Source organism: Athene noctua, chromosome Z (genome assembly GCF_965140245.1).
Source record: "Athene noctua chromosome Z, bAthNoc1.hap1.1, whole genome shotgun sequence".
NCBI lineage: Eukaryota > Metazoa > Chordata > Aves > Strigiformes > Strigidae > Athene > Athene noctua.
Genome location: NC_134077.1, coordinates 64,419,267 through 64,438,185, shown reverse-complemented (window position 1 = coordinate 64,438,185; position 18,919 = coordinate 64,419,267).

Genomic DNA, 18,919 nt, shown 5'->3' with positions numbered 1-18,919 from the left:
CAAAGGAAGCTGTATCCTAAGTGAGTTAGAGATTACATCACAGCAAATTATCATAGGAAATACTGAACAAAATTAATAAATGAAACAAAATAACATTACTTGCATGAAAATACAGTACAAAACTTGTTTCATACAGGAATTGGACAAATCTTCTCTGTGTCTCTCACTGCAGATATTTTGTCTTCCATTGGTTCAGTCTCCAAATTCTATTTCAGATTTAGTTCTGAGGGTCATTGTGATCAATTGACAGTTTAATTCCTATGACATTTACAGTGTGGCATTTGTTGCTATATCAGAGGCTCTCCATCAAAAGATAGATTAATTAGATCACTGGCTAACTGTGGTTTTGAACACAGAACCATAATCAAGTGCTAATGTTTCACCTGGAAAAGACTACATACAAACTATTTTAAGGGAAAGCCCACCTGCTAATGGTTTTTCCACTGGCAGCCTGAGGGTCTAACAAGGTATCTACATAGCTAATATAATTTCATAATTATGTATTACTGTATGTTTAGAAAACATGAATGAACATATGCACATGGAGAAAAGGTCAATACGTTAAGGTTTGGCAGATTTGTTCAGTTAGTTATAAGCCTTGTGTACATATGCATACATGATTATATACAGTTAAGAACAATAAAGGCCTGATGTATGTTTATTTGACTACATGTGCATTCCTGAAGACAGAGCCTGACAAGCAAGGAAGAATATCTAATACAGAAGTGAACAGATACTGAATGCAAAAAGTATCTAAACAACAAAACCTTCACAGTTTTACAGAAATAGAAAACATAATAAAGAGCAGGTAAATAATAGTGGTTATTGTGATTTTAATTAATTTGAGTAATTTGTGTCTCAATGATTTATTAATTTTCTTTTTAATCTTTCAGTGATCAAAAACAGAGGAAAAAAAGAAGCAATTGGTCTTTTTTTCTCTATTTCATGATAAAGAAAAAATATTTTAGTTCTTGTTTTTTTCCTGTTTTTAAAGACATTCTAAGTCTTGTGGGTCTTTGAAACCTATGGGTTTTAGCTGAACAATGAAAGAAATTGTTACAACAGTAGAATCACAAGTTGAGAAGTTAAGCAAGTAAATTAAGGAAATTTCTTGTAATCTTAAAAATACTGCCTATGTATTCATATGCCTACCTTTAAACAAGTAATGTTTAGCGGCCATATCTTTATAAAGCCTCCAGTGGGCAGCTTTATTCGTAAAAATTCTAGGTATAGATGTGATTACTCCACATTACTGAAGAACACCTCACTTTATTTTACATGCATAATTTCTTACCCTGATTTTCCTCTTTTGACTTTTTGCTTTTAATTTTGTTTTCGTAGGTGATGATTTCTATGCTATTTCTTGACGTAGCTTAGAATTTTGTTATAGTGGGAAAGGGTTTTTTTGTTGCTGTTCTTACTCTAGTAGTAACTAAAAAGCAGCTGAACAGATTTGTTCAGGAAACTCATTTCTTGGCCAGAGACCAAATAACATCTACATTCAGACCTAGCTCAGAATTGCTTGTGCCTGCATTTAGAATATTTTAAACAAAAAGCATCCAGATATAAGTGGTAACAATTTAAAACGACCATACTTAGTTGTAAGAATTTGGGATTTTAGGGATTTATGTACAACTTAGAAACTTATTGCTTATATAAAATTGACTTAGTATTGAATCCTTCAATGTCTCTAGATTCACTGATCTGCCTCCTGGATTCTTGCAAAAAATACAGGGAGGACACTGAAAAGTGACTAGTCTAAAATGACTCTCAGCTACCTAACAGTATCTTAGAATAACACTGTTTCTGAAACGCGAAGTCCAGCTTGAGTCAACCTTTTTACAAGCTGGGAAAGAGGTACATAGGAGTAAATGTGTACTAGGAACTCCCCAGAAAGGGGAATCGATGTTACCGAAAATTTATTAAAGTTATTAAAATTTTGGTACACATATCTAGAAACATGCAGAGAAGCAGATACAAAAAAAAAAAAAACAAAAACAAACCCACACTTAAAAGGGAACAGGACATAAGAATGCTTGACACAGAAGAAATACTAGTATTTCCAAAAGAAAGCATGTTGGAGTTGCTCAGCTCAGCAGAAACAATGTGAAAAGTTGCAGTAACACAGATATGAATCTCATGAGTATCGTGGCTGGTGACAAAATGAAGGCTAGCAATATGAGTATTTGTTGTTGCACTTAGATCTGTATATCTCTTGCTTTCTAAAATAGAGTGATTGTTCTTATCAAACATTTTGAAAGTTTTTTGTCTGCTTGTCCTATTGATCAGGGACCCTGAAGGTAAATCAGAGCGAGGAGCTGTAGGAAAGATGTTTAAGCTACTGAGCTGCTTTATGAGGTATTCAGCACTGCTGTAGAGCTCAAGGCAGCTGGAATGTGGATACTCAAATCTACAAAGTCCTCACAGTAAGGTACTGTGCCTTCAAAATGTGCTGATGAACTGAGTCTATCCAGATTTAGGAAAGCATGAAAAAAATATTGACACAGCTTGTAGCTCCAAGCATAGAAATCTCAAGACATGGAAATCTCATGCTGTAAATGATTCTAGAGGAGTGCTTGGAAATGATAGATTGCATAAACTATGTATCTCTTAAATGCAAAGGAATATTCCTGAAATATTTTCCATATCTGCCAAGTTCCTGTTGGTTTATGTGTGTCATTTAAGGCAAAATACTTACTGGGTCAGTTTATGAAAATAATTTGTGTTTCACAATAAGCGTGACTTTATTTTTTTAGCACTGATGAAAGGTGAGTTTTCTATGTATTTATAGGAAGACTGAAGAGCAAACTACAACTCACAAGCATGTCCCTCGCACTGCCTCTTTGGAATATCTCTCTCAAGCAATCCATTTTGTTTTCTACCAGGGATCTTAAATGGACCACAGCCCTGTTCAAAACAGGTTTCCCCTATGAGATAACGAGATCCAGAACAGTGGACATTTACACAGTCGTAGGTGTTAGCTGCCATTACACTTACTGGCTTGTCCCCCTTTAAGTTTTATGCCCTGTCCCTTCTCAAGCTTCATCCAGCCTCCTTTTTTCCTGTAGACTCTCTTACTTCTCCTCTCTTAGTTCTTATTCTTAATTCTTAATTCTTAGTTCTGTTAACAGGATTAGTTTCTCCCCTTCAGGTCTTTTTGCCTGTTGAGAGCCAGATTATGAGGAGAGAAAATACACCCTGGACTCTTATAATGAAGGAAAATTTCCATTCCCTACAGTTCAGCTGAAAACATGAAGTTTCAGTTGAACTGAGGGAATTATGGCATGATTTGACTGTCAAGCAAGATCTGTAATATTGAAGAGTTTTTTCATTTTAAATTTTTGGGATATAGCATTCCTTATGGACATCATTAGGAAATGTATTTCTGACCACTTTCGTGGTCACTAATGTTTGGCTAGGAATCATTCACCAAGACTTTTCAGTCTTGGAATAATCAAAAGTAAAAGAAGAACTAACTTCTATATTCAGTTTTCAGAAGTGGTAACTCAATCAGAGACTTCTGGGATTTGTTGATCCAGCAGCTGAGGTCTTATATGGTGTACAGCTGGTACAGTTATGGAAAAGATTTTTGCTAGAGTATGGATAGGATTGTGTAGCTGATGGTGTTAAATGAAAGAAGGGTAACCACTACACTGTTGTGCAGTGAACTGGACATGAAAAGCTCCGTTTTAATTTCTGAAGGTATTGCAACTAGATGAGTTGGTACTGCATATTCGTAAGACCAGATACAAAACAGCAAAACGAACCAGCTATGTTACTGATGTCTGGGAACCCTGGCCAGTTACTCTTTTCCATACAGTAAACATGGATTTCAACTTTTTCTAAATTCTCCTTGGATACTTCATTCTCCTTTTAACCAATTACTGCTTTAGCTCGGCAATTAGAGCTTAGCTTTTACGAGGCAATGTTTGGCTCTTTCCAGCTCCTCTTACTCATTTGATACAAAGCAATAGAGAAGAGACATAGATTCAATTCCCATGACAAGGCCAATACACAATAGGAACTCAAAATAGTATCCAATTAATTAAACAACACAAAAATCTCCAAACAAGCAGTAAAGCAGAATTTACCAGAATAAGAAATTCTTATATTACAATGAGAGGCTGTCTCAACCAATCCTGTGCTGTTTGCTTAAATACCAGAAAAGTAGCTTTAAAATTCTCATGAGAAATGCAGATTCTGCTGGTTCACTGTGAACAGAAAGGTAGTCAGGAATAGTTCACTTAAGAAGATCCTTCTAACAGTCTGGATGCAAAACTAGAAAACTGCTCTTTGCCATAAACAGCTACTGCTGTTGACAAATTAAAGCTAAAGTGGAGAACTGAAGTGCTAGCAGTATCTTTCAGGCAGCAGTGGGGACATGCATGTCTCCTGCTGTTTTCTTGGGAGGGGGTGTAACTGGTGAATCTGTACTTGCATAGCTTGTACAAGGGAACAGCAAAAGAAGATCCAATCTAAAATCCAATACAGATAAGGGAGTCTCTCCTTTACCTTCATGGGCTGTAGATAATGGCACATGTGACTTACACTTACTCTGATATGGGGATGGAGTACAACCGTCCGTAAGTGTAGCTGCAACAGTATCTATAGAAAAACACAAAATCAGATCTACTGTGAGAAAAATCTCTGTGCTGTTCTAACATGAATATCAAAGGTATTAGATGAATGGGCATTGTATTTGAATATTTAGCTACTTTATTCATTAAATTTTAAATTATTTTTAGTTATACAGAGAAGTTTCTTACTGCATATACATAGTAGATATCTGTGACTTATTCTCTCTGTTATCATAATAATTTATATTTGAAGATAGAAAGGAAAAGCTATAAATTACTTTTATTTTTCCCTTTTATGCTTCAGTGTATTAACCTGTTTGGATAATTTATATAATCGAGTTTTCACAAAGGTATATGATTATAAATGCTGTCATCTGCATGACCGTGACTAAAATATGGATGTATAAATATAGACATTAAAACTAGAGAAAAATAAGAAGAGCTGGAAAATTCCTTCCTGACCTCACCCTTCTGGAAATTTCACCAGTGATACTATAATGGCTACTAAAACACTGATTCAGAAATTACAAAGTCATTTGGAAATAAAAGAAGAAGTGATCTGATAGGTGTTACTTTTCTATCTGAGAAATAGTAAATCGATCCTCACAAGAGTTTTGAGAATTTTCGGGACTAGGACATAATTTTCCACACCTTTCCTAGCTTTAGTTATTTATCGCTTTAAGAATGAATGATCACAACCCTTTATAATTTCAAGTTCTTAGCACTTCATAGTCATTGTGGTCACATCTAAATACTTCGATAAAATATAAGGCTGAGAAAAAATCCAACCTTTGATTGAGGCGTCATTCTGATTTGGAAAATGTCTGTCCCTCGAACATTACTCATATTCCCATTCTGTTGTGATCCATGTACTCTACAAAAAAGAAAAGAAACAATACTGAACAAGTTCCTGAAAAAAAAAAACCAAAAACTAAAACAAACCAGGAGCTGAAATAAAAAGTAAATAAAGATTTTATTGTCATTAATAGTCTTCTACAATCTTTGACTCTTGAATGTCACAGAATCACAGAATCACAGGGTGTTGGTTTAAGCCCTGCCGGGACCGGAGACCACATTGCCATTGTCCGTCCCCCACTCTTGGACACAAGTAGGGCACAAACCTCGAGTTAAAATAAGAAGAAATTTAATACAATAGTGAAATAAACAATCTGAACAACAACGGTAGCAATGATAACAACAATAAACAGTAATAACAGTAAACAAGACAGAAGATATACAGAGAAATACAGCAATGGTTATGGACAGCCCGCTGTGTGCTCCTCGTCACCAAAGCCACAAAGGAAAAGCTTCCCGTGCTGCTGTGCCGGACCTGACATCAGCATGGTATGAATAACCCGGCTGGAGATCCCTTCCCCCTCTCTCTCTGCTGCGGAAACTTAACCCTATCCTAGCTGAACCAGGACATAATCCACCCCTTTATTCTATACCATCTGCGTCATGTCCAGCTGCCATTTAGCAGTTAACAATAACAAAATAACAATTTACAAAGACACAGCATAGTTCACGGCATGTTCTCACCCAGAATCAAGTCCCCCTGTGGTACACATCGGACCTCTCCATTGTCCTGCATCACCCACCAGGTACACCCAGGTCCTTGAGCAAAAGCAATCCCATGGATGGGTTTGCCTTTGCCTTTGCCTGGCGCAGGACTAAACCAGACCATTTTTCCCAATATATTCCTCATGCGTGCCACAGGGACTTTATCCCATCTACAGCATGAGGAGGTTTTGACTGAGCCGGGCCAGCTCGACTGGCAGATTCTCTTGTGTTGACTAGCCAGGTGGCCTTTGCTAGACGCATGTCCCACTCTTTGAAGGTCCCACCTCCCAGTGCTTTCAATGTGGTTTTTAACAGTCCATTGTAGCGCTCGATCTTCCCAGAGGCTGGTGCGTGGTAGGGGATATGGTAGACCCACTCGATGCCGTGTTCTTCTGCCCAGGCATTTATGAGGTTGTTTTGGAAGTGGGTCCCGTTGTCTGACTCAATTCTCTCTGGGGTGCTGTGTCGCCACAGGACTTGGGTTTCAAGGCCCAGGATGGTGTTCTGGGCGGTGGCGTGGGGCGCTGGGCAAGTTTCCAGCCATCCAGTGGTTACTTCCACCATTGTGAGGATGTGGCACTTCCTGTGGCGGGTCTGTGGCAGTGTGATGTAGTCGATCTGCCAGGCCTCTCCATATCTCTATTTCAGCCATCACTCTCCATTTCACTGGGGCTTCACCCGCTTGGCATGTTTGATTGCAGCACACGTCTCACATCCGTGGATGATCTCTGCGATGGTGTCAATGGTGAGGTCCACCCCTCGATCTCGAGCCCACCTGTATGTTGCATCTCTACCTTGGTGGCCCAAGGTCTCATGGGCCCACCGGGCTATGAACAGTTCACCTTTGCGCTGCCAGTCCAAGTCCACCTGAGCCACTCTGATCTTAGCAGCTTGGTCTGCCTGCTGGTTGTGTCGATGTTCATCAGTGGCCCGACTCTTGGGTACATGGGCATCCACATGGCGCACCTTCACAACGAGGTTTTCCACACGGGCTGCAATGTCCTGCCATACTTCAGCAGCCCAGACGGTTTTACCCTTACATTGCCAGTTGTTCTGCTTCCATTGCTGCAGCCATTTCCACAGGGTATTCGCCACTGCCCACGAGTCGGTGTAGAGGTAGAGCCTCGGCCACTTTTCCCGCTCAGCAATATCCAAAGCAAGCTGGATGGCTTTCACCTCTGGGAACTGGCTCGATTCACCCTGTCCCTCAGCAGCTGCAGTGACCCGTTGTGTGGGACTCCATACAGCAGCATTCCATCGTCGATGTTTTCCCACAATGTGACAAGACCCATCAGTGAACAGGGCATATCGCTTCTCCTCATCCAGCAGCTCGTCATATGGTGGGGCCTCCTTAGCACGTGTCACCTCCTGTTCTGGTGACATCCCGGAATCTTTTCTCTCTGGCCAGTTCGTGATCACCTCTAGTATCCCTGGGCAGCTGGGGTTCCCTATTTGAGCCCGTTGTGTTATCAACGCAACCCATTTACTCCACGTGGCATCTGTTGCATGATGCGTGGAGGAGGCCTTTCCTTTGAACATCCACCCCAGCACCGGCAGTCGGGGTGCCAGGAGGAGCTGTGTTTCAGTGCCGACCACTTCTGAGGCAGCCCAAACTCCTTCATACGCTGCCAGTATCTCCTTCTCAGTTGGTGTATAATTAGCTTCAGAGCCTTTGTATCCCCGGCTCCAAAAGCCTAGAGGTCGGCCTCGGGTTTCCCCAGGTGCTCTCTGCCAGAGGCTCCAGGTAGGGCCATTCTCCCCCGCTGCGGTGTAGAGCATGTTCTTAACCTCCTGCCCTTCCCGGACTGGCCCGAGGGCTACTGCTTGGGCAATCTCCCGCTTAATTTGTTCAAAGGATTGTTGTTGCTCGAGGCCCCATTCAAAATCGTTCTTCTTACGGGTTACGTGGTAGAGAGGGCTCACAATCAGGCTGTAGTTTGGGATGTGCATCCTCCAGAACCCCACAGCACCCGGAAAAGACTGAGTCTCCTTTTTAGAGGTTGGTGGGGCCATGGCTGTTATCCTGTTTATCACCTCCATTGGGATGTGGTGACGCCCATCTTGCCATTTTATTCCTAGGAATTGAATTTCCCTTGCAGGCCCCTTAACTTTCTTGTGCTTAATGGCAAAGCCGGCCTTCAGGAGGATTTCAATTATCTTCTTCCCTTTCTCAAACACTTCCTCGGCTGTGTCCCCCATACAATGATGTCATCAATGTACTGCAGGTGTTCTGGAGCCCCACCTTTCTCCAGTGCAGTATGGACCAGTCCATGGCAAATGGTGGAGCTGTGGTTCCACCCCTGGGGCAATCGATTCCAGGTGTACTGGATGCCTCTCCAAGTGAACGCAAACTGTGGCCTGCACTCTGGCGCTATCGGAATGGAGAAGAACGCGTTAGCAATGTCAGTCGTGGCGTACCACTTGGCTGCCTTTGACTCCAGTTCATACTGGAGCTCTAGCATGTCCGGCACTGCAGCACTCATTGCTGGCGTAACTCCATTTAGGCCACGGTAGTACAGTTAGCCTCCAGTCGCCATTTGGTTTTCTCACTGGCCATACAGGGCTGCTGAAGGGTGAGTGAGTTTTGCTGGTCACCTTCTGGCTTTCTAGTTGACGGATCAGCTGACGGATGGGTACCAGGGAATCTCGGTTGGGGCGGCACTGCCGCCGGTGCACCGTCCTGGTAGCAATTGGCACTCGCTGCTCCTCAACCTTAAGCCGCCCCACCACTGAGGGATCCTCTGAGAGGCTGGGTGAGGTGGACAACTGTTCAACCTCCTCCAGGGCAGCTGCACCAAAAGCCCACCGGTACCCTTTTGGGTCTGTGAAGTACCCTCTCCTGAGATAGTCTGTGCCCAGGATGCACGGGGCATCTGGGCCAGTCACAATGGGGTGCTTATGCCAGTCCTTCCCAGTCAGGCTCACTTCAGCTTCCAGTAGGGTCAGCTGTTGGGATCCCCCTGTCACTCCGGAGATGCAGATGGATTCGACCCCACTGTAGCTCGATGGCATCAGGGTGCACTGAGCGCCAGTGTCCACCAAAGCCTTATACTCTTGTGGGTCTGACGTGCCAGGCCATCGGATCCACACTGTCCAGTAAATCCGATGATCCCTTTCCTCCACCTGGCTGGAGGCAGGGCCCCTCTAATCCTGCTCAGCATCACTCACTTCTTGTAAGAATGATTTACTGGTCCCCTCAAGAGGGGGGGGAACGTCAGACATAACGTTGACCATTCTGTTCTGTCTGGGGGATTTCCAACTGGACACTGGAGCTGCGCTTTTCTTGGAGGACTCCCCTTTTGTGATGGTCTTCCCTTTCAGCTGCTCTACTCATGCAGCTAGGGCAGCAGTGGGCTGTCCATCCCACCTCCTCATGTTTTCTCCATGGTCACGGAGGAAAAACCACAGGGTGCCTCGTGGTGTGTGCCTTCTGCTGCCTTTCTCTTGGGTGGGGAAACGTTTACTTCTAATGGCTGAGACATCAGCCCGTGCAGGTGGAATGTAGGACACGTCCTCTTCCATTTTCTGGACCCTCTGAGACAGTTCCTCCACAGCTGAGACCCAGGAATGCTGAGATGAAGGGAGATTTCCCTCATATTGCCGGAGCTTGCCAACCACTCCATCCACTGTTAGAGTGTGGGTGTCTGTCCACCAGGACACTATTGCCAATGCTTTCGAGTGTGCTTCTGGTGCGCTCTTCAGGAACTTTCACCACATCAGGTGTGTGCAAGGGGCCTGATCTGGGTCCATGGGTGACTGCTCATCGTTCAGATCACCATAGATCATCTCAAACACAGCCAGTTCCCTGAGGTTCTGGATGCCTTTCTCAATGCTGGTCCATTGGCTTAGCTGACATAGGGTATCATCCTTGTAGGGGTGCCTCTCCCTTACACTGAGCAGGAGTCGCCTCCAAAGGCTGAGGGTTTGAGTCTGTTTCCCTATTTCCCTATCAATGCCAGCATCCTTGGCCAAAGATCCCAGCTGCTTGGCCTCTCTCCCCTCCATTTCAAAAGCACTGGCTCCATTGTCGAAGCATCGGAGCAGCCAGGGGCAAATCTGCTCGCCTCCCAGGCAGCCGAAATCTCTCCGCATATCTCGCAACTCAGTTGGGGATAGAGATCGGATGATCACCTCTGGCCCTTCCTCTTGTTCCTGTGCTGGGCCTGGCTCATCCCCATCTCCCACGTTGTGAGCTGACTTTCTGGTATATTTTGCTTTCTGTATCGGGGCGACTGATACCGGCACTGGCTGGCTCTCTGGCTCAGCTGCTGTGCTGGTGGAGGTGACTGATACTGGCTCTGCCTGTTCCCCCGGCCCAGCTGCTGTACCAGTAAGTTCACTCTCAGATCCTGCAGCCCTTTCTCCCCCTTGAGGGCAGTGGGTGGTATTAAAGAGGACACGGTAGGCATGGGCAAGTCCCCAACACATTGCAGGGAGTTGTGTCTCCTGGGTTTTGCCAGCTTGGTAACACACCCTTTCTAAGCACTCCATCAGTTTATCAGGGCTCTGCATTTGTTCAGGAGTGAAATTCCAAAGCATTGGAGGTGCCCACCGACTCAGGCCTTTGCCCATCTTTTCCCACACCCCTTGCCACTCACTATTATCTGACCTCGGGGCAGGTTTCCGGGCACTGCTATTGTTAGAGAAATGCCACATGGCCCAAAACAAGATCTGGCAGACACCCAGAAAACATTGTGCCGCAAATACACTGGTCGGAATGCCCCAAGTATAACTGAAACTCCCCAAATCCAAGAGGATCTCTTCTCCTAGCTCACCCATAGAGGGGGTGAGACCCCTAACAAAAGCCCAGGCAGCAAACAGGTACCACCCCCCCACCCCCGGGTTAAAAAGAATAAATTTAGTACAACAGTGTAATACACAATCTGAACAACAACGGTAGCAATGATAAAAACAATAAACAGTAATAACAGTGAACAAGACAAAAGATATACAGTGAAATACCACAACGGTTACAGACAGCCCACAGCCTGCTGTGTACTGCAGGTGTTCTGGAGCCCCACCTTTCTCCAGTGCAGTATGGACCAGTCCATGGCAAATGGTGGAGCTGTGGTTCCACCCCTGGGGCAATCGATTCCAGAGTACTGGATGCCTCTCCAAGTGAACGGAAACTGTGGCCTGCGCTCTGGTCAGGGTCTGTCCCTTTTTAATTCTTATTTCAGCCCTCTTGTGCCCCACGTTGGTGTGCCAAGAAAGGCTGTGTTGTTTTAAGCCCTGCCAGGACCGGAGACCATGTTGCCACTGTCCCTCCCCCAGCTCAGACGTAAGTAGGGAACAAACCCCGGGCTAGTGTGTCCTGTTTCAGCTAGGATAGGGTTAAGTTTCCCCAGCAGAGAGGGGGAAGGGATCTCCAGCCAGGTTATTCATACCATGCTGACATCAGGTCCGCGCGCAGGAGCATGGGAATTTCTTCCTTTGTGGCTTTGGTCGTGGGGATCATGGGGCTGTCTGTAGCCATTGCGGTATTTCTCTGTATATCTTTTGTCTTGTTTAGCGTTATTACTGTTTACTGTTGTTATCATTGCTACTGTTGTTGTTCAGATTGTTTATTTCACTATTTTATTAAATTTCTTCTTATTTTAACTCGGGGTTTGTGCCCTACTTGTATCCGAGAGTGGGGGATGGACAACGGCAATGTGGTCTCCGGTCCTGGCAGGGCTTAAACCAACACAGTTATAGACACATACTCTTCCATTTGTAAGAGAAATCTGCATTTTGGCCAGTTTTATTTGGCCTTAAGCGATAAAATTTCAGCTTTTGTGGTGTACTGCAGGATAGAGCCAGTCAACCAAACTGAATGCTGCCAGTTTACAGATGGTTCTAATAGCTCTGTCCTCTTAGATTACTTTAATAATCTGTACTAAATTATCTGTAGATGATAACTGCTGTTGATACATACAGTTTGGTTTAGGGACAGCATAATAATTAAGAAATTGTACAAGAATATATATCGTTGAAAGAATCCTAATGTTATTAACCTCTTGAGTTCTTGTAAGAGGCTCATTAGTTTGGCTGGTTATCCTTTCTGGATATCAGATTATTTATGGAATCTGATAATAACAAAAAAGAATCTATTAATAGCTGAAAGCCCATTGTGATCTTTAAACATATTGGCTAATAATGAGTCAGCTTTGGTGGTGACAGTTTTATAGACATTTATGAAACAGCAATCAAAGTTTTAATTAACCTTTAGTTGTTTAATATCAGGCTTTCCATTTGAATGTCCAGTACTCTTTTGTGTCTCTTGCTTTTTGCAAAAGATCTTACACCTGCTAAGCTACTAGACTTCTCTTTATTTCTTACTACTGGATGGCTCTCTTTCAGTTGTCTTTGATAATGTCAATATATTTCCTTCAGAGAAAAAATATGGTGGCATTTCTGGAAAATTTTAGATATCCAGATGATACAGTGATAGTGATATTGAGTAAAATTTATTAATTTTTATATTTTTAGTTGAATAGAAAGGAAAATCCCATTACAGGATAGGCTGCAAAACAACCTATGAGTTTATGTTATGCTACACTGCCTATTAGTGCTGTCTAGAGACCTTGGGATACCAGTTTGAAGGAGGCCCTGAGATTCACTCTGTGGCTGTGAAGCTTAATACCTCACATATATTGCAGCTTTAATGTTCAGGTAATAGAAGCATGTTCAGATCAACTTTACAGTGCATGTAATGTTTGTCCTACTTGGACTTCAATGTAGCATGGATGGGTTTATATTTGACAACTGGATTTGCTGTGCACATACATCACTTTAAGGTGCTATACTAAGGTTCCTTAATAAGGTCTGACAGTAATTTCTTAAAAAACTGGACAGTGGTAAGATCTAGTACAAGCACAGGAGCTTTGTAGTATCAAAGAGAATCACAGTATATTATGAGGTATAAAGGAAGAAAAGGTGTGAAAATAATAACAGGTTTGCATAACAGAAAGAGTTGGCATCGCCACATTAAACAGTACAACGCATAATTCAGATCCATGTTCTTTCACAGACTTTTTCTGTTGAAAGCCATTACACTTTTTCTTCCCAAATAAAAGGATTAAGGACATACCTAACTTTTCTTCCAATCCTGCTAATTCATAGAGGAGAGTCACTTTGGGATATGCTCTGAATACCCAATATGACAAGAAATAAGTATTCCTCCCCTGCCGAAAACCTGAACAAAAAAACAAAGGATAACTTTTAATTTACCTGTTTCGATCTCTCTCCTGTTAACTTTTCATCAGGTTGACTACCTCACACTGGCAGTTGCTGGCTCCTTTCTGTAAATCTTTCATTTATGTGAGGAGTGCCCAAAAGTTTTAATTTTATTCTCACTGAATGATGGCAGCCAACATTACAGAATATGCTAAAGCAATCCCTGTTAACCATATGTTAATTACATCTAGCTTTTGTGTTGGGACTTTGCACCAGCCTTCATCACAGGCCCCTAGCCAGTATAAATTGGCTTAAAAATGCATTTGGTTATGCTCTTCTGCCATCTGGATTTGAAGGAAAATTCAATTCTTAGAACTGCATCAGCACCACAGTCATCTGTTAGCCATGTCATTATCATTGCAATATCATGGATAAAAGCAAATTAGACAAGCTGGCCAAGATGGTAGTAGTAAAGGAGACAGTTCCATGGCCTTTCTGGTAAACTGTTCTTGTTTGGCATTTTGGTCGAAGTGGATGGTACTTCTCTTGCATTCCCCTTCTTCCTAACAGACACCATCCACTTTGCAGCTGTGTTGCGCAGAGGGTGCACAGCAATGTGTGTTATGCCCAAGTCTCTGTAGAAGCCATGGAAAGACTTCTGGGAGGGAAGGTGGCACCATATCTCTGTGTGACTGCCAAGGAAGAGGAGGCACAGGGCAAGAAGCAGTAGGCAGGGATGGTCCTATTGCAAGCAAACAGGTGACACTGAGTATGGGTGGGTGAATGCTATTGCATGGGAAAGCCCTTGCTTCTTTATAGTAAGTATGTGCCATGTAGTGAAATAAAATGTATGAGAAATACTGTATATGAAAGGCTTTGCACAGATCGCGTGTGACCTCTAAAGCCTCAAATAAATTATATACAGTCTATACAAGGATTGATTCAGACTATGAGTAAAAGCACCCTGGGATGGGAGTAACTGGCCTGGAAAAGAAAGGACAAAATTTCAGTACTTCCCATAATACTGCTCTTCCTTAGTAGCCACTATTTTTAACTTCTATTTTAACTCCATTTAAGAGATCATAAGGGAACAAAAATGCTGAGGAGCACTTTGGAGTTGCGGAGAGACGTGATGGCTCATCAAACTGAACAGAGAGAAATAACTGGTGTACGCTGGATGGAAAAAGTATTTTAATTTTTCCAGGGTAAGGAACAGGCAGTACCTGGTACGATGAGTGGCAAGGCCATACAGTGACTGCCAAACAAAGGTAACTCTGTGCAGACACTGATAGACTTTATGAAAGACAGTCTGAAGAACAGAGATGGAGCTTACAGTAGTATACCAGGCAGGTTAGAAGAACTGGAGGAGGATGGGAGACAGCTGACCTAAGAATTTGTTGATACTGCTGAATAAAAGGACATGGAGAGTCAACTCCTAGAAAAGAAGGATGGCCCATTAAGCAGCATAACCACAGGGATATATCAGAAGAAAGACAAGGCTGAAGGAGAATAAACACAGGGACATGTTACCAGTACTGATGATCAAGATGGAGAAGTGAGCAAAAGGTGGTAATAAGGAAGAATCAGTATTAGAAACAGCATGCTTCTAACATGTAAAAAAGCATGCATTTTTCAGGAGAGGAAAGTAAAAATCAAGGAGATGGAGATGGTCAAAGAGTATGCTTGAATATGCCAGAACTAAAGAATGGTGTGACCTTTCTCTTGGGGTCTAATGTCCCCTAGTCACCAGGACTGGGTTGGATATGGATGGAGATCTTTGCAACAAACACACACAAAGTACTTCTGAGGGATTTTAAAAGTAAATAGCATTAAGTTTCCTTTGCTCAGCATAAAAGGGACTGGTGAGCAGAAGAGTTATGAAGGGCAGGGACAATGTGACAATTGACAAGTTTCTCAATAAAATTACACAGTTCCAAGGAACTGAAACACACAGCTGAAATTTGTTAGCCATATAAAGAAAAACAGTGTGAAAGAAAGTAGTGGGCCTGCTGTTCAGTAGACCTGAAACTCCTACTTAATATTGCCTAGACATGGGACCAAGATTAAAGGTAAGTATTCTCTGCTTTCATTATGGATAATGCAATTGCTGGGGGCAAAGGCAATATGCCTACTGGGACTGAAGAAAGTGTCAATTACTGTTCCTGTCCTAGAAACAGTAAGTTAGACAAGGAGGAAAATACGAGCAAATGAATAATGTACACGCACACCAACCTGCTCTCATTTTGTTTCTGTAAACCATAATGTCTATGAAAATTCCTTATCAGTGAAGGAATAATACTTTAACTAATAATACTTAACTGAATATAATTACTTTAAAATTATCACATTAATGAAGGATGTTATTTTACCTTCTATTACATGTTTCTAACTTTTTTCTGCTACCCTGAATGCTGATAAGGATGGGTAGATTCACAATTTCCATTTGTTAAGTGAGTTGGGGTCTGCATATTCATCTGAACCTTTGTGTGAAGTTAACAGTGAAATACATTGCTTTTTATTCCTTTGATTACTAGAATATAACAGAAAGAAATAACAGCACTTCTGTAAGCAGCACTCTGCTGTATATAATCCTACGTAAGTATATAATCTGTACAAAGGGAATTTTCACCCAACTAAACTTTAGAAGTGTTCGTACAGAGGTATTATTCAATGAGAAAAGAAATCCATTAAAGTGATGCAAAGAAAAAGCAAATCATGTTCTCTCAATAACTGGACCAGATAGGATGCCAGTTATTGATTTAGTCTGGGATACTGGAATACTAAATCTTCTGCTGTGTCCAGGCACCGTATATATTTTGGAACTCGCAGGGTGATTTATTTTTTATGTTTAAAAAATAAGAATCCTATTTAAGGGCAGAGACCTATCTTCATGTCGCCATGTTTTGTTTAGCTACTGGGAAGAATTACTGGCTTTTGCTGAAACTTCCTTACATAAGTACTGTCTATTAGATTATTAATATTTTTTCCTACAGGCACTGAAGCATTATTATTTTGTGCCTCTCCAGCATGAACAGATGACTTGCCCAAAAGTAGACCTTCTAATTTCTCTTACTATTTCAGAGATAGTAAATACATCCTATGTGTATTTACTATTTTGCAAAATATTTCCAGATAGAAAGGTCAAGCCTCTCACTACATAATGGTGGGATAGGGAAAAAGAACAATGACTGAGAATGTTTGGTTGCTGAAGTCAGTCTGGGGAGCTCAAGAGCAACCTTGGTCCCACAGACAACATTTCATCTATAATATAAATCAATAGAATAGCTATTTCCTCTGCGATTAATGTTGTAAGAATAATAGAATAGTTTTTGTGAAGCATGAGGTCAGAACCACCCCTTAATAAATACTGTGCAACTCACTAAGTACTTGCAGTGGGCTGAATGACCCTCATGTGTTAGGTTACGTTTCCTCTGTCTATTCTGATACCAAGAGGCTTCAGGATGAAGTAGGTCTCCTTGGCCTGGCAGACTCATGTCTTATTAGCACCAACAAAAATGTTCAAAGTGGTGTCTGAGCAAGGCACTAGCACCAAGCTTCCCAAATTTGCCTTAAAAAAATCAAGGTATTTGGCAGGTATGCTGCAATGAACTGCAAAATGCAATATAAAAATCCTGTTAGCACTATATAAAATAGATTCTTCTATGCCAGATAAGTATTTCCAATTTATAGTAGACAAAACCAGAATTATGCACATAGATAATAAGAATTCATAGAGTCCAAGTTATATTCTTGAGTATTCTTGAAGGGTATACAGCTACAATCATCTAGCCCATAAAGCTACAACATTTTAAGAAGTTACTGTCTTCTGTTGCTTTACTCTGCAGGGGGCTAGAGATGACTAAGATTACGTTTGAAATTGCTGCTGGATTATTCAGAAGTTGTCAAGGCATTAACATATAAAATAACTTGGTTCATTGGTACCTTGGATTCTCAGAAATGACACCTTACTGCAGATAAAATACTGAACACCACAAATGGTTTTCTAGATCATGAAATACTGCCAGAAAGCACATGCAGAAGATCAGAGCAACTCAGGGGTCAGATCATTTTGAGCATACTTCTAAAACAGAATACATGGTCAGAAGCCATGTGGACAGGATGCAGGGTTGGTCAGGGGAGATTGATGACAACCTGACACTCACAAGAAACACAAAGTCTTACCTGAGAATAATGAAAAAGCAGTTAGCTTTCAAGATGAGACTACACGTGTTCTACTATTTGTAGCTATACCTCATTCCTTGAGTAAAGTGAAGGCAAATCAACAATAATCTAATGTAACTGATGTCTCAGCAACATATTTCCTTTATATTTTTCACAGCCTCAATATATCACATTGTAGTAAGAGTTCAGACAACTAAAGCAGTGAAATATATTAGTATCAGTTTTGTGCTATTTGTTTCTAGTCTTCACTGGCATATTTCTAACATCGGGTAGTGAAACCAAATTACCTTTTTTTTTTTTTTCCTGTTCTTTACAAGAGATATCTAGTGTTACTGTGTCCGAAAAACACAGGTCAGAATAGAAATAAAATAGTGATTTCTAATAGCTATTTGTATTTGATTTTCAGTTTTTGAGTTCTTAGATCACATTTGGGTCATATTTCTATACTGTTGTGAGGGTTAAAAGTGCTAAAAGCAGTAGAAGAAACAACCTAGAAATTCTTATGCAATCAAAGGACTCCAGAAGCAGCTTTAAGGCAAATAACAGTAACAGGGACCTTGTGGTAAAACTGTGAGAATTGGAAATAATTAAATTTTCTGGTGGAAAAAAAAAGTAATAATTCTCGGCAAACCACTCTAAAAGAATGTTATTTACATTTAAACTAGAACTAAAAATATATTTATAGAAAGTACTATATTCCTCTGTTTTTTGTGAATTTGAAACTGAGTGCGATCTGACAACTGTCTGCTCCACAAATGAGTAAGCATGAAAAGCTCTCTTCTGAACCCTCACTGTCTGACTTCAGAACTTAATTAACTTCTTTTACAGGCTTAAATCAATTCTTATCTTGTGCATTTTACTAGGAAACAACTGCTGAGGAAATTAACAGAAACAAATACATTTATTGAAATTCAGTATTAAAAAAAATCTTCATTCCTGCAAGAATATCTTTTGTTTCTGAATTTATTCCAGATATTTTACTTGCAAGCTGCATTATATTTATAATACTTCTGTTTATTGGAAAATACAGATGTTTATGTAGTAGTTATTCTTAAATATTTTCTGTCTCTAAAGGAAACAATTCTGTGGAGTAAAAAGTGTGTCTAAAAACTTAAATCAACAGACACAGAGTCTCACTTTGTTACTCTAAACTCAACCACAGTAGGAAAGGAAAGTTCAAAGTTACAACTTTACATCGCTGCCAAAATACACGAGCCCTATCTCACTGGACTGAGTCAGTTGAGTCCCACTGTGATGATGGAGTTCAGGCTGCAAGAAGAGTTCATGTTGGGCTGACTCTGCAGTACCACCCTAGAATGCAATGTGCAGTATCTGGTTTGTATTCCCTTGGGTTGGGAATTTATAGCAAACACTACTTCTGGGAACAGTGTTAGCAACTGAAATACTGCAGCACGATGTGGCCTCCCAGTAACGCTTAGCTA